Genomic DNA, 12,224 nt, shown 5'->3' with positions numbered 1-12,224 from the left:
AGGGTGTCCTCTGCCAGGGGCGCCTGCCCACCCTCACATTGTCACTCAGGCATGAGGCACCCGCTTGACACAAACTCAAACCTGGCAGGAAGAGCCAATTCAGGTCACCCTGGGGACTGCCCAGGCTCAGACCACAGCAGGCCCTGCTGGAAAATCTTATCTCAGCTATCACCAAGTGCTAAGGGTCCTGTCGGTCCCTTCCATTTCTACCTGTGTTGGCTCATCTTGTGTCGACCTCTGTCTTTTTCTGCCTCCCCTGTCCCTCACTACCTTCAGAAAGACCTTCTGTGCGGTGGTTCAAGGACCTCATTCTAGATGGAGCATGTGAGGCAGGGCTTGGGAACTGGGTCAGACAGCCCGGGCTGATCTCAGCACTGCCACTGTCAGACGGTGTGGCCCTGGCTCGCTGCATGTCCCGTCTAAGCCCTGGGATCAGACAGGGTGATGAGGGGGACTGGGTGCCGCAGAGGGGCTGGCACTGAAGACCAGGAGGCGAGCGTGTCCCCGCCCTCAGCTGAGAGGGCTCGCACCCAGGACTCCATGATAAACTGTCAGCTAGAGAAGGGAGGCCAGGGCTGGGGGTTTGGGCTGAGCTGGGTATGGCTGGTAAGTGCGCGGGTGGAGGAGTGGCAAAGAGAAGTTAGCCAGAGAAAGACAGGGACAAAGAGAGGAAGAGACAGCGGAACTGAGAAAAAGGCAACTACAAGAGAATCAGAGAGAGAGGAGAGCTGGTCAGACAGGGGACGGGGACGACAGCAATCGGGTGGGGAGCTCAGAACACTTCCTCAGAGAAGGGGCGTTTGAGCTGAGCCCAGAGGATGCCTGTGGAAGAGTTAGAGCGTGGAGGAGGGCCCAAAGAGAGGTTGATCTGACCGAGGACAGGAAGGCGATGAGTCCCACCAGTTGGTGTCCTTCAATGCCAGCAGGCAGGCCAAGACCCATTGGCAAGGTTCTGGCATCAGAGCCCACTGTCCCATCACAGAAGGCTCCGGCGTCTTCTCTCCTCCTTGCTCCCATTGCAAGGGTCGTGGCCTACCAACATTTCACACTTAAATAGTTGGGCTGAACTTTGTGTTAAAATTTCCCAGATTTGAATCATGTCAGAGCTGGAAGGAGCTTTGGGGCAAAATCATTTTCCAGGTGGAGATACTGAGGCCCAGAGTGAGCCAGGGACTTGCCTGTGATCGCCTAGCAGAAGTGGGGTGAGTGTGCAGGCCTCCAGACCTGAAGGTGGTAGTATTAGCAAGATCACAGCATCAGCTGGTGGGGATTTCTTAAGCTCTTTCTCCAGAGCAAACACATGTAGATTTGGCCTCTTCTTGGTCAGAGAAATGAGAGGCTGAAGCCTGTTTCACCCTGCCACTTGCTGTAATGCAGGGGTCCCCAAACTTTTTACACAGGGGGCCAGTTCTCTGTCCCTCAAACCGTTGGAGGGCCGGAGTATAAAAAAAACTATGAACAAATCCCTATGTACACTGCACATATCTTTTTTTTTTTTTAATATTTTATTTATTGATTCTTTTAGAGAGAGAGGAGTGAGAGAGAGAGACAGAGAGAGAGAGAAGGGGGAGGAGCAGGAAGCATCAACTCCCATATGTGCCTTGACCAGGCAAGCCCAAGGTTTCGAACTGGCGACCTCAGTGTTCCAGGTCGACGCTTTATCCCACTGCGCCACCACAGGTCAGGCCTATCTTATTTTTAAGTAAAAAAACAAAACGGGAACAAATACAATATTTAAAATAAAGAACAAGTAAATTTAAATCAACAAACTGACCAGTATTTCAATGGGAACTATGCTCCTCTCACTGACCACCAATGAAACAGGTGCCCCTTCCAGAAGTGTGGTGGGGGCCAGATAAATGGCCTCAGGGGGCCGCATGTGGCCCGTGGGCCATAGTTTGGGGACCCCTGCTGTAATGGTAATGATGACAACACTAACAAACGAGAGGAAAAGGACTATGGTACCTACTCTGTGCCGGGACCATTCTAGGCACTTATAAATATGAACTAGATTATAGTGTACCATAGCTCTATAGCACGTGCTGTTATCTCCATTTCATAGGTGAGAAAAGTGAGGCAAGAGAGATTAATGGCAGAAACTTGACACCTGGTTGTCACCAGAGCCAGCACCAGGAGGGCAATTAATCCCATTTTTACAGGAGGGGCTTTACTTGCCCACGGCCACACAGCAAGGTGGACACCTGTGTCCCAGGCTGTACACTGACAGGTTTGAGGAGAAAAGCTGAAGAACAGGAAATGTGGGTCCTCTAAGGGTGCATGCCAGGGAAGGGCTGGGTCTGCAGAAATCTCCGCGTGAGGCCCCAGCCATGGCTGTCCGAGGGCTGGAGGGATCACGGAGGCAGAAGGAGACAGGAGGAGAAACTGAGGCACACATGTGCCAGCCGCCTCCCTGACCGCCTCCTCCTGGATGTCCCATGTATTCTCCTTTGAGCTTATTCTTTGCTAAGCTCTATCCTTGGCCCTAGGCAACAGGCTCCTTGGCAAGCCTACAGTTTAGCTGCTATTTCTAGGGTTTAGCAGTTGTGGGAGCTGGAGACAAAGGTCCCAGCCCTAGAGGCTCCAAGGATGGCCCACTTCTGAATCAGAGGGGTAGGAGGTGTTTTTACCCTCTCTCACCTGCTGAGTGATCCCGGGCAAGACTCAGGCCTCCACTGTCTCGACTGTCGGACAAGGTGGTCTCTGAGGTGTTTGCAGCTGGGTAGTCTCTGTATCGGGGATGCTCGAATGTCAGGGTGGCAAAGAGCCATCAATCTGTGCTTCATTTATCTCAGAGATGAAGCAAGAGGGAGAGAGAGAGAGAGAGATTCAGCCAAGGACAAAAGTGGAACAAGCTGAGGAGGTAAACAGGTAAGGACATGGGGAGTGGAGGGTGAGATAAATCAGAGAATGGGGTGGGAAGCAAGGAGAGCTCAGCCAGGCCGGTCTCTCCCTGACAAGGGCACAGGCCTCTAACGAGCTCAGGGGCAGCTGGAGGCAGCAGCTAAAGCAGCCCCAGCCTGCCAGGTTTTCTTCTCTGCCCTCCACGTCTGACTTGGGCCTGGAGGATCCCTGGGATTGGAGAAAGGGAAAGGAGGGAAAATGCCAACTGCACGCCACCCCCTTTCCCCCAAATGCTTCCTGCTGAGAGATGAGGATTCAGCAAATGCTTCTTGCTGAGAGATGAGGATTCAGCAAATGCTTCCTGTTGCATGTCAGGATGGGGCCACCTACTCGCTGCTATTGCTGCCCCCTTCTGCTCACATTCTCTGTTCTTAGTGGACTGTCCATTGTCCCAAAGCCACACCCCACCTCTTGACCAATGCAAAGATTGTTTCCACTGCCTAGAATGCTCTGAATCCCTGTTTCTCCTCATATAAGCTGCTGTGATGTTTAATTTTATGTGTCAACTTGTCTAGGCCACAGCGCCCAAATAAATGGTCAAACATTTTTGTAATTGTTTCTGTCAGAGTGTTTTTGGATGAAGTTAACATTTCAATTGGTGAACTTTGGGTAAGCAGATTGTCCTCTTTAATGTAGGTGGGTCTCATCCAATCAGTTGAAGGCCTGACTAGAACAAAACGATTAGTATCCCCTGAGCTAGAGGAAATTCTGCAGCAGATGGTTTTCAGATTTGAACTGCAACATCAGCTCTTCCTGGGTCTTTGGCCTGCCAGCCCACTCTGCAAATTTCAGATTTGCCAGCTTCCATAATTGCATGAGCCAATTCCTTAAAATAAATCTTTCTTTTTACATATACTCTTTTTTTTTTTTTGGTGACAGAGACAGAGAGAGGAACAGACAGACTGGAAAGGAGAGAGATGAGAAGCATCAATTCTTTGTTGTGGCACCTTAGTTTCTCAGTGATTGCTTTCTCATTTATGCCTTGACCGGTGGGCTACAGCAGACCGAGTGACTCCTTGCTTAAGCCAGTGACCTTGGGCTCAAGCTGGTGAGCCTTGCTCAAACAGATGAGCCCGCGCTCAAACTGGCAACCTCAGGGTTTCAAACCTGAGTCCTCTGCATCCCAGTCTGACGCTCTATCCACTGCACCACCGCCTGGTCAGGCTACATATACTTTTTTTTTTTCTTTCTTTTTTTTTTTTTTGTATTTTTCTGAAGCTGGAAACGGGGATAGACAGTCAGACAGACTCCCGCATGCGCCCGACCGGGATCCACCCGGCACGCCCACCAGAGGGGACGCTCTGCCCACCAGGGGGCGATGCTCTGCCCCTCCGAGGCATCGCTCTGCCGCGACCAGAGGCACTCTAGCGCCTGGGGCAGAGGCCAAGGAGCCATCCCCAGTGCCCGGGCCATCTTTGCTCCAATGGAGCCTTGGCTGCGGGAGGGGAAGAGAGAGACAGAGAGGAAGGAGGGAGGGGGTGGAGAAGCAAATGGGCGCTTCTCCTATGTGCCCTGGCCGGGAATCGAACATACATATACTTTTTATTGGTTCTGTTTCTCTAGAGAGCCCTGGTTAATACAGATGCCTTTCAAAGAGCATCTCCTCCAGGAAGTCTTCCTTGATCCCTAAGCAGAGTTCTCTACTTTCCCTGGTCTATCATAGCCCTTCATGCTGCCTCTGTTGCATAGCATTTGTCAATTTATATCCCACTAAATTATGTCGGTACCCTTTACTGGGGAGTGAGTCCTGGATGTTAGGGAGATAACTCACCCCAGTCCTCAGCCCAGCACAGTACAGCACAGGGCCTAGCATTGAACAAGTGCTGGCTGGCTGGCTGACTGGATGGGTGGATGGATGGATGAATGAATGATGAATGGATGATGGATGTATGGATATATGTATGTATGAATAGATGATGGGTGAATGTGTGGATGGATGGATATGTAGAAGGATGGAAAGATGAGTGGGTGGGTATGTGGATGGATAAATGAAGCAAAGTCCCCATCACCAGGAAGCTTCCAGATGGGTAGGAGAGGTACCTTTGTTCACAAGTCATTTCTACCCCAGGTAAAAAAAAGCTCAGGGGCCCCAAAAGGAAACTTTCAGATTCTCAGGCACAGTGATCTCCCTTAATTGGTGGTAGACTCACTCAATCTCCTCTATAGAGACTCTGCTGTGTGCCTGGCCTTGTGCTTGGACAGTGAGTGTGGAGTTTGGCATGATACAACCTTGTGTCAGTTCTGCTGTGTGGACTTGGACTAGTCACTTTTCCTTTCTGGATCTCAGCGTCCTCATCTGAATTGGGCATATTTAGAGATCAGCTCACCAAGTGGCTAAGTACCTATGTTCTAGACTCGAGCCAGACTGCCCAGCTCATTTGTTATGGTGTGACCTCGGGCTGGTGACTTTGCCATCCTGTACCTTAGTTTCCCATATGTAAAATGGGGATAATACCAGTCCCTCTCCTATGGCATTGTTTTGGGGATTAAATGACTGAATACACATTAAGTTCTTGGCACAGAGTTGTTGCTCATAAAGGTCAGCTGTGCCCCATGTCACAGTGCAGTTAGGGAGAGAAAACAAAATCTTGCTGGTAAACCCTTGTCTGGATGCCCCGAGCAATGGAACCTCTCTATATGTTATGTTATCTTTATTTTAATTTATTTTTGTATTTTTCTGAAGTGAGAAGCAGGGAGGCAGAGAGACTCTCACATGTGCCCAACCAGGATCCACCTAGCAAGCCCACTAGGGGGCGATGCTCCATTGCAACCGGAGCCATTCTAGTGCCTGAGGCAGAGACCATGGAGCTGTCCTCTGCACCCGGGGCCAACTTTGCTCCAATGGAACCTTGGCTGCGGGAGGGGAAGGGTAGAGAAGCACATGGTTGCCTCTCCTGTGTGCCCTGACCAGGAATCGAATCTGGGACTTCCACATGCTGGGCTGAGACTCTACCACTGAACCGACTGGCCAGGGCTGTTATGTTATCTTTAATCTCCAATATGAGCCTGTTTTCCAGATAGGCAAAAGTGACTTGGCCCAGAGCAAGCAGCAAATGAGTGGTGGAAGCCATAATTCAAACGCAGGGCCTGTCCTCTGTGTAGGAAGATATCAAGCAGCAGGCTTTGAAGCATGAGTGAAATTTCAGCAGGTGATGAGAGGGGGCTGGCAGAAGAGGCCTCTGGGTTGAAGGTCCGGCTGGGAAATCCCGAGGCAAACTGGGGAATCACACAGCAGGGCACCAGTGGGGGCAGCAGGAGAGTGCCAGGAGGGGGCAAGGGCAGTGAGGCACCACTGAAGGCTTGGGGCAGGCGAGGACGCCAGGTGCTGGTGGCCATGCGGTGGAATGAATGGGCTGTGGAGAAGGGCAGATCAGAGGTGCCAGCCTCCTCCCTGCCAGGCTAACTGTGTGTGGAGAGCACAGGATGAGGTGAATTTCTCTATACATGTCAAGCACAGGGCAAGAAACCACCCTACAGAAGGCCGGATTCCTCCCCATTTCAGTCTCAAAAGGATGATAATCCCAGTGGACACAGCCATGGGAGGCTGACCGTGAGCCGGGCACACAGCTTATGAAATCACCACAATCACCCTTACAGGGAAGCTACTGTCCATTTTATGGATGAAGAAACTGAGGCACAGAGAGTCAAGTGACCTTCCTAAGGCCACACAGCTAAGTAACTCAGGACCAACTGGCCTTCGCTATTCTTTCTTGCCCCAGCTGACCTACCAGGTGGCAGGCGAGGGCCTTGGTTCTGTACTGTGGGGTGTTCAGAGTCGGGGGGAAGAGGGATGGGCAGTGAAGAATGTGAGGGGCATTCCAGATGAGGGTCCCAGCTGAGGAAGGTGAGAGGTGGCAGTGTAGGGGGTGGTACAGGGCACAGTGGAATTTTGGGGGGCTCTGTAGTCAAGTGAGCCAGCCAGTGAACAATAGTAATGACAATGCATGTGACAACAACATCTTTGTTTCTTATCACAGCTTACGAGGTAAGCACAGCATTATGCCCATCTCAGGGGTGAGAGGCAAGTACCTCTGCCCATTTCATAGATGAGGTCATTAAGGCACGGGTCAGGGACAGACTTGGGCCTGGAACCTAAGGCTTTTGGAGTCAGGGTGGTAGGGGGTGCTGGTGAGAGTAGGGTGCAGGGCTTGAGAAGTGCTCCAAGTAACAGGACAAAGCTGAGAAACCTGATCACATGTTTACCAGCTTGGAGATTAAGGCTATGCTGCTGGGGCTTACCAGGAGGCAGGCAGGTAGCAGCAGGCTTTGGGGAGCGGGGCGGAGCAGGTGGCCCCGGCCAGAGTTTCCCAGGCCATGATGTCTGCCAGTCACCAGGTTTACTTAATATGCTTAGTCTCTGTCAACCCACTTTTTAAAATAGCTTCATAGCAGAAGGTAACATTGAGTATGCCACTGTTTCAAGTCTAAGCACTTTATACCCATCAACCCTCATAATAGCCCTCAGCCAGACAGGGATGCCAGTTCTATCTTCACACTGTCCAGTGGGGAAACAGAGGCAAGGAGAACTGCCTGAGAGCATGCAGCAGTGAAGAGGCAGAGCTGGGATTTGAACCTGGAGCACTTACCCCCCCCCCCCACATCCCTGACACTATTGCTTAGGTCAGCATACTTTAAAAGGAAAAACCACAGCACATCTGAGAAATGGCTGCTACAAACAGATGGTACCAGGAAAACAAATAGAACAAAGATATAACACAGTTTTATAATTTTCTTTAGATGCTGTTACCTGGGAGAGTTCAGAGCCAGAGACCTGTGTCCAGTGGTGGAATTCAGCCGGTTCTCACCGGTTCCGTAGAACCCATACCTAGCTTTTTGTGGAGTTTGTTGAACCGGTTGGTAAAATGGCACTTGTAATCAGGGTTCTCTCTAAGGTGGGCGCCTGGGCAGCTGCCCAATGTGGAAATCACAAATTTACATTCCTTACTCTTTTTTAACGTTTGTCTGCACAACAGCTTATTCTAAGCGCCTGTAGTAATGTTCGTTCTGCCCATAGGTGAAAAAAAAAATTTTTTTTATAAATAAATTTTTATTAATTTTAATGGGGTGACATCAATAAATCAGGGTACATATATTCAAAGAAAACATGTCCAGATTTTCTTGTCATTCAATTATGTTGCATACCCATCACCCAAAGTCAGATTGTCCTCCGTCACCTTCTATCTAGTTTTCTTTGTGCCCCTCCCCCTTCCCCTCCCCCTCTCCCTCCTTCCCTCCCCCCCCATAACCACCACACTCTTGTCCATGTCTCTTAGTCTCGTTTTTATGTCCCACCAATGTATGGAATCATGCAGTTCTTGTTTTTTTCTGATTTACTTATTTCACTCCATATAATGTTATCTAGATCCCACCTTTTTTTTTTTATCCCACCATTTTGTTGTAAGTGATCTGATGTCATCATTTCTTATGGCTGAGTAGTATACCATAGTGTATATGTGCCACATCTTCTTTATCCAGTCATATATATATATATATATATATATATATATATATATATATATATATTTTTTTTTTTTTTTTTTTTTTTTTTTTTTTTACAGTGATTAAAGCCTTTAAGCAAACTCTTGGCCAATACAACAAGAATCCATAAAAGAGTAGTGTCCTTAACATGTTCACCAAGTCCAAGTTGGCACCAACACCATTCCAAATCCCTGCGAATGCAACCCAACCCCAGTTCAGTCCGTTAGGAGCTGTCACAAGGAGCAGAAGTCCAGGAAAAGTCCACATTCAGGAAAAGTCCGCATGGCACTGAAATTGTTGTCACAATTCTATACTTTGCAGCTCACGTCCAAGTCCCAATGACCATTGCTTCTAGCTGGTAATGATTCAGGTAGACTGGAAAAGCCATCTGCAGCATGTGTAGAGATGGAGCCTCTGTTCTCTGCCTGGAGAGATGAGACCAGGGTGCTTTTCCCTGGAGCTCTGCGACTGTGGCTTGGTAAAGAAAACCTTGGGATACACTAAGCTGGGTGGCAAATGTAGATTCATAGTAGAAGTTGGCAAAAGGGGGAGAAAGAGCTCTAAATTAGGAGTAGGTCCTAGCCTGAAATATAAGTGGGGCATTGAGGTAGGAGGGATAAAGGAAACACTATATATTAAACAAAGCAGCAGAAAATAGGACTATCAACACCCACAACAGAGATCTTTGAGGGAAGAATAAAAAACCTGACTATTCAGGCAAGACATAGTTAAGTGGCCCTTGTACAAATGAGATCAGTTTACCTACTTCTTGGAAGAAATACCCTAGGCTCGTCCACAGTGTTGTAGATGGGGCCGACGGCCCTGGGCACCTTCAGCCTTCAGTGGCAAACCCCAGCATTCTGGGCAAGGTTAGGTCATAGGTGGCTGGAGCAGGGCTGGAAGAGACTGAACCCTCCCTTAGAGGAGCAAGGGGGAAGCCTACCTTCCAGTGTCCCTGTTTCCTCACAGCAGAGGCATGTAAGCCTGGCAGGCTTTAGCTCAATGACCTTCCTTTCCACTATTGAAGCAGGGCCCAGATGGATTCCTATAAGACTTCTTTGGGGCGTTGGAGCCTTTAAGGGCATATCCTAAAAGCTGGTAGTTCACCTGATCTCTATTGGGCTTTTTCTGCCTCTTGGTACCTTAAAAGCCATGCTCAGAAGATCTCGCTGAAGGGTTTGAGGATCCCCACCCACCTATATAAACCTTTTCCATGTATCTGGAGCTATTTGGAAAAAGACAAAACAGTGTTATTAGCTGGATCAAATAAAAGAAGGTAGAAGTTTGCAGGAGAAGATTTGGCGTCTCCTGTTCATCAGCATTCAAAAGAAATTTAAATTTTTTTAAATAAAAAGCATGATATGGTAAACCTGTAGGAGTTCCAGGATATGACTCCCCCCTTTTAAATTTTTTTAAATTGACCTTAAAATATTTGCTGGGTATGCTTTAATAATACCTTGACTTTAAAGATTGTAAGAAATACCCATAATTCGAAAGGTTTGACAAAATACAGTAAATGCTTTTGCTAAATATGCAGGAGCATGGTCAGTTTTAACCAGTTTAGGAAATCCAATAATAGAAAAATGCATACAGACAATGAGCTATAACATGCTTAGCAGCCTCTCCTGTTCTGGGGTGAAAAAAATTTGACAAAACTATGCTTGTAATATTTATTTATTCATTTCATAAAACTCATTATACCTTTGATAAAGACTACATTTTAATCCCCTCCCATTTGTTACTTCAGTAGGAAGTGAGGACGCCAATCAAAAAACAATATGAAAATATCTTAAATAACAGTTTTATTGTTTTTTGGTCAGGTAGTATTTAATATTTTTATTAATATTTTAAAAATCTTATAATCTAGTTTTGTGTACCTCTTTTATTCTTTTAATTTAAGTATTAAATGTATTAAATAATAAAATACCTTTTGGTATATCGTTTTTTTATACCTAAAATGGTCATTAAGGCAGAGAACCGGTTGTTAAATTATTTGAAACCCACCACTGATGTGTCAGTTTGCTAACAGGACAGAACAACAAATAGCAGAGAGGATTCCAAGACACACAGTCCTGCTCTGAGCCCTCTTGACTCAGTCAGAAGAGCTGGACAGAAACCCTCCAAGCACGGACCCTTCAGTGTACACTGTCTCCAGTCCCTTGGGGAACCAACTTTCTCTGTGTGCCTGCCTGAGAGGCAGTGAGAATTGGCCACTTTTGACAGATAAGGAAACTGAGGCTCATGGTGGGATAGCCTGCTCAGGAAGAACAGAGCAGAGACAGGATTTGGATCCTAGCCTGTCTGGCTCCTCGTTCTCTGTGCTTTTTCTCAGCACATCCCATCCCGTTGGGCTGACAGTGTCAAAGATCCCTAGAGTCTTAGGTGGCCTCCACACATTCCTTTATTCACTCATTCATTCACTTATCAAGGATTTCCTGTGCATACTGTGGCTGGCACTCTACAGTACCAGGGACACAGCAACAGGTCACCTCCAAGGGAGCTTATCTGGTAGGGAGACAGAACCCAAACCTAACCATCTCATAAGAAGGGGCCCTGAGGAGGCTGCTAAGTCAGCCTGGGTCAATGAAGCCTTCCTGGAGGAGGTAGAGCCTGACCTGAGTGTGGAAGGAGGAGCCTGCTTGGTACCATGTGACTGAGCTTGGCAGAACACGGAGAGAAAGCACACTCACCTCCGGAACTTACAGCCTGCAAGGGGGTAGGAATGCACAGGGGAAACCAAATAACCAGCAAGATCCAATTACTCCTTCAAGAGATGGGGAGCCCCAGGGGTCCCAAGCCCCCTCCAAATCTGATATCAAGACATCACCAAGCACCTGGCCCTGGGCTGGGCCCACAGCAGGTACCTATTGCCCCACAAAAGTCTAGTCATAGAGCAGCAGACCTGGGAGGGCCTTCATGCATGTCTGCAAATGAACAAGGGCGAGAGGGCATTGGACTTGCTCAAGGTCACACAGCAAGGTGTTAATTCACATAGGTTCATAGCCAGCTCCCTCATGCCCCAGCCCCCTGGTACCACCTCAAGGAGACTGGCTATCACTGTGTTTCTCCATAGATTTACTGGGCATCTGCTCAGGTCCATGTGAATCCTGAAGACTCATGTATGAATCAAGATGATGATGGTAGTTAACCTTCCTGAGCACTGACGGTGCTAAATGTTTCACATGTACCACTCACAATACTTACAAAAACCTAGGAGGTGGACAGTATTACTAGTCTTTATATATCTGGAAAGAGGCCCAGACAGCAGGTATGTGACAGAGCTGAGAACTAAGCTCGGGCTATCTCACTGTGAAGCCCCTTGTGGAATCATGAGCCTCTTTGTCCTCCTAAGTCACAACTGGCTCTTAGAGACCCCCACAATACATCAGGACAGCAGACACATTAACTCTCTAATTATATGGAAGATGTCCCAGTGGAGGAAAGTGTGGCCCAGGTGACAATGGCCAACTTTAACGCCTTGAGATTGGTGTGATCTCCAGGCATTGACGGCATTGTGTCCTCAGTTGTACCTTTTCCTTAGTAACTCTTGGCCCTGAACTTCCAGGTGCGTCAGAGAGAAAAGACTGTTGCTCTTGGCCGGGCTCAGCTGGCAGCCCCTGGGCTGGGTGGGGCCATCCCCTAGCCAGCACCTGACTCCCAAAGTCGAGCACGTACCCCTCACGCCACTGTGCCTGGTGATAGCCCAGGGGTTGGTAGGTGGGGTTCTCAGCCTTCATGTGTGCTCTGCTCACACCTGCCTCTATCTGCCTGCTGGAATGTAGAGCCCTGGCAGGGCTAGGAGGCCCAGGTGCGGTGACTGAGGCCTGAACAGGGTGGGGAGCAGG

The sequence above is a fragment of the Saccopteryx leptura genome, chromosome 10, assembly GCF_036850995.1.
Source record: "Saccopteryx leptura isolate mSacLep1 chromosome 10, mSacLep1_pri_phased_curated, whole genome shotgun sequence".
Classification (NCBI taxonomy): Eukaryota; Metazoa; Chordata; class Mammalia; order Chiroptera; family Emballonuridae; genus Saccopteryx; species Saccopteryx leptura.
Note: the sequence above shows the minus strand (reverse complement) of the source record.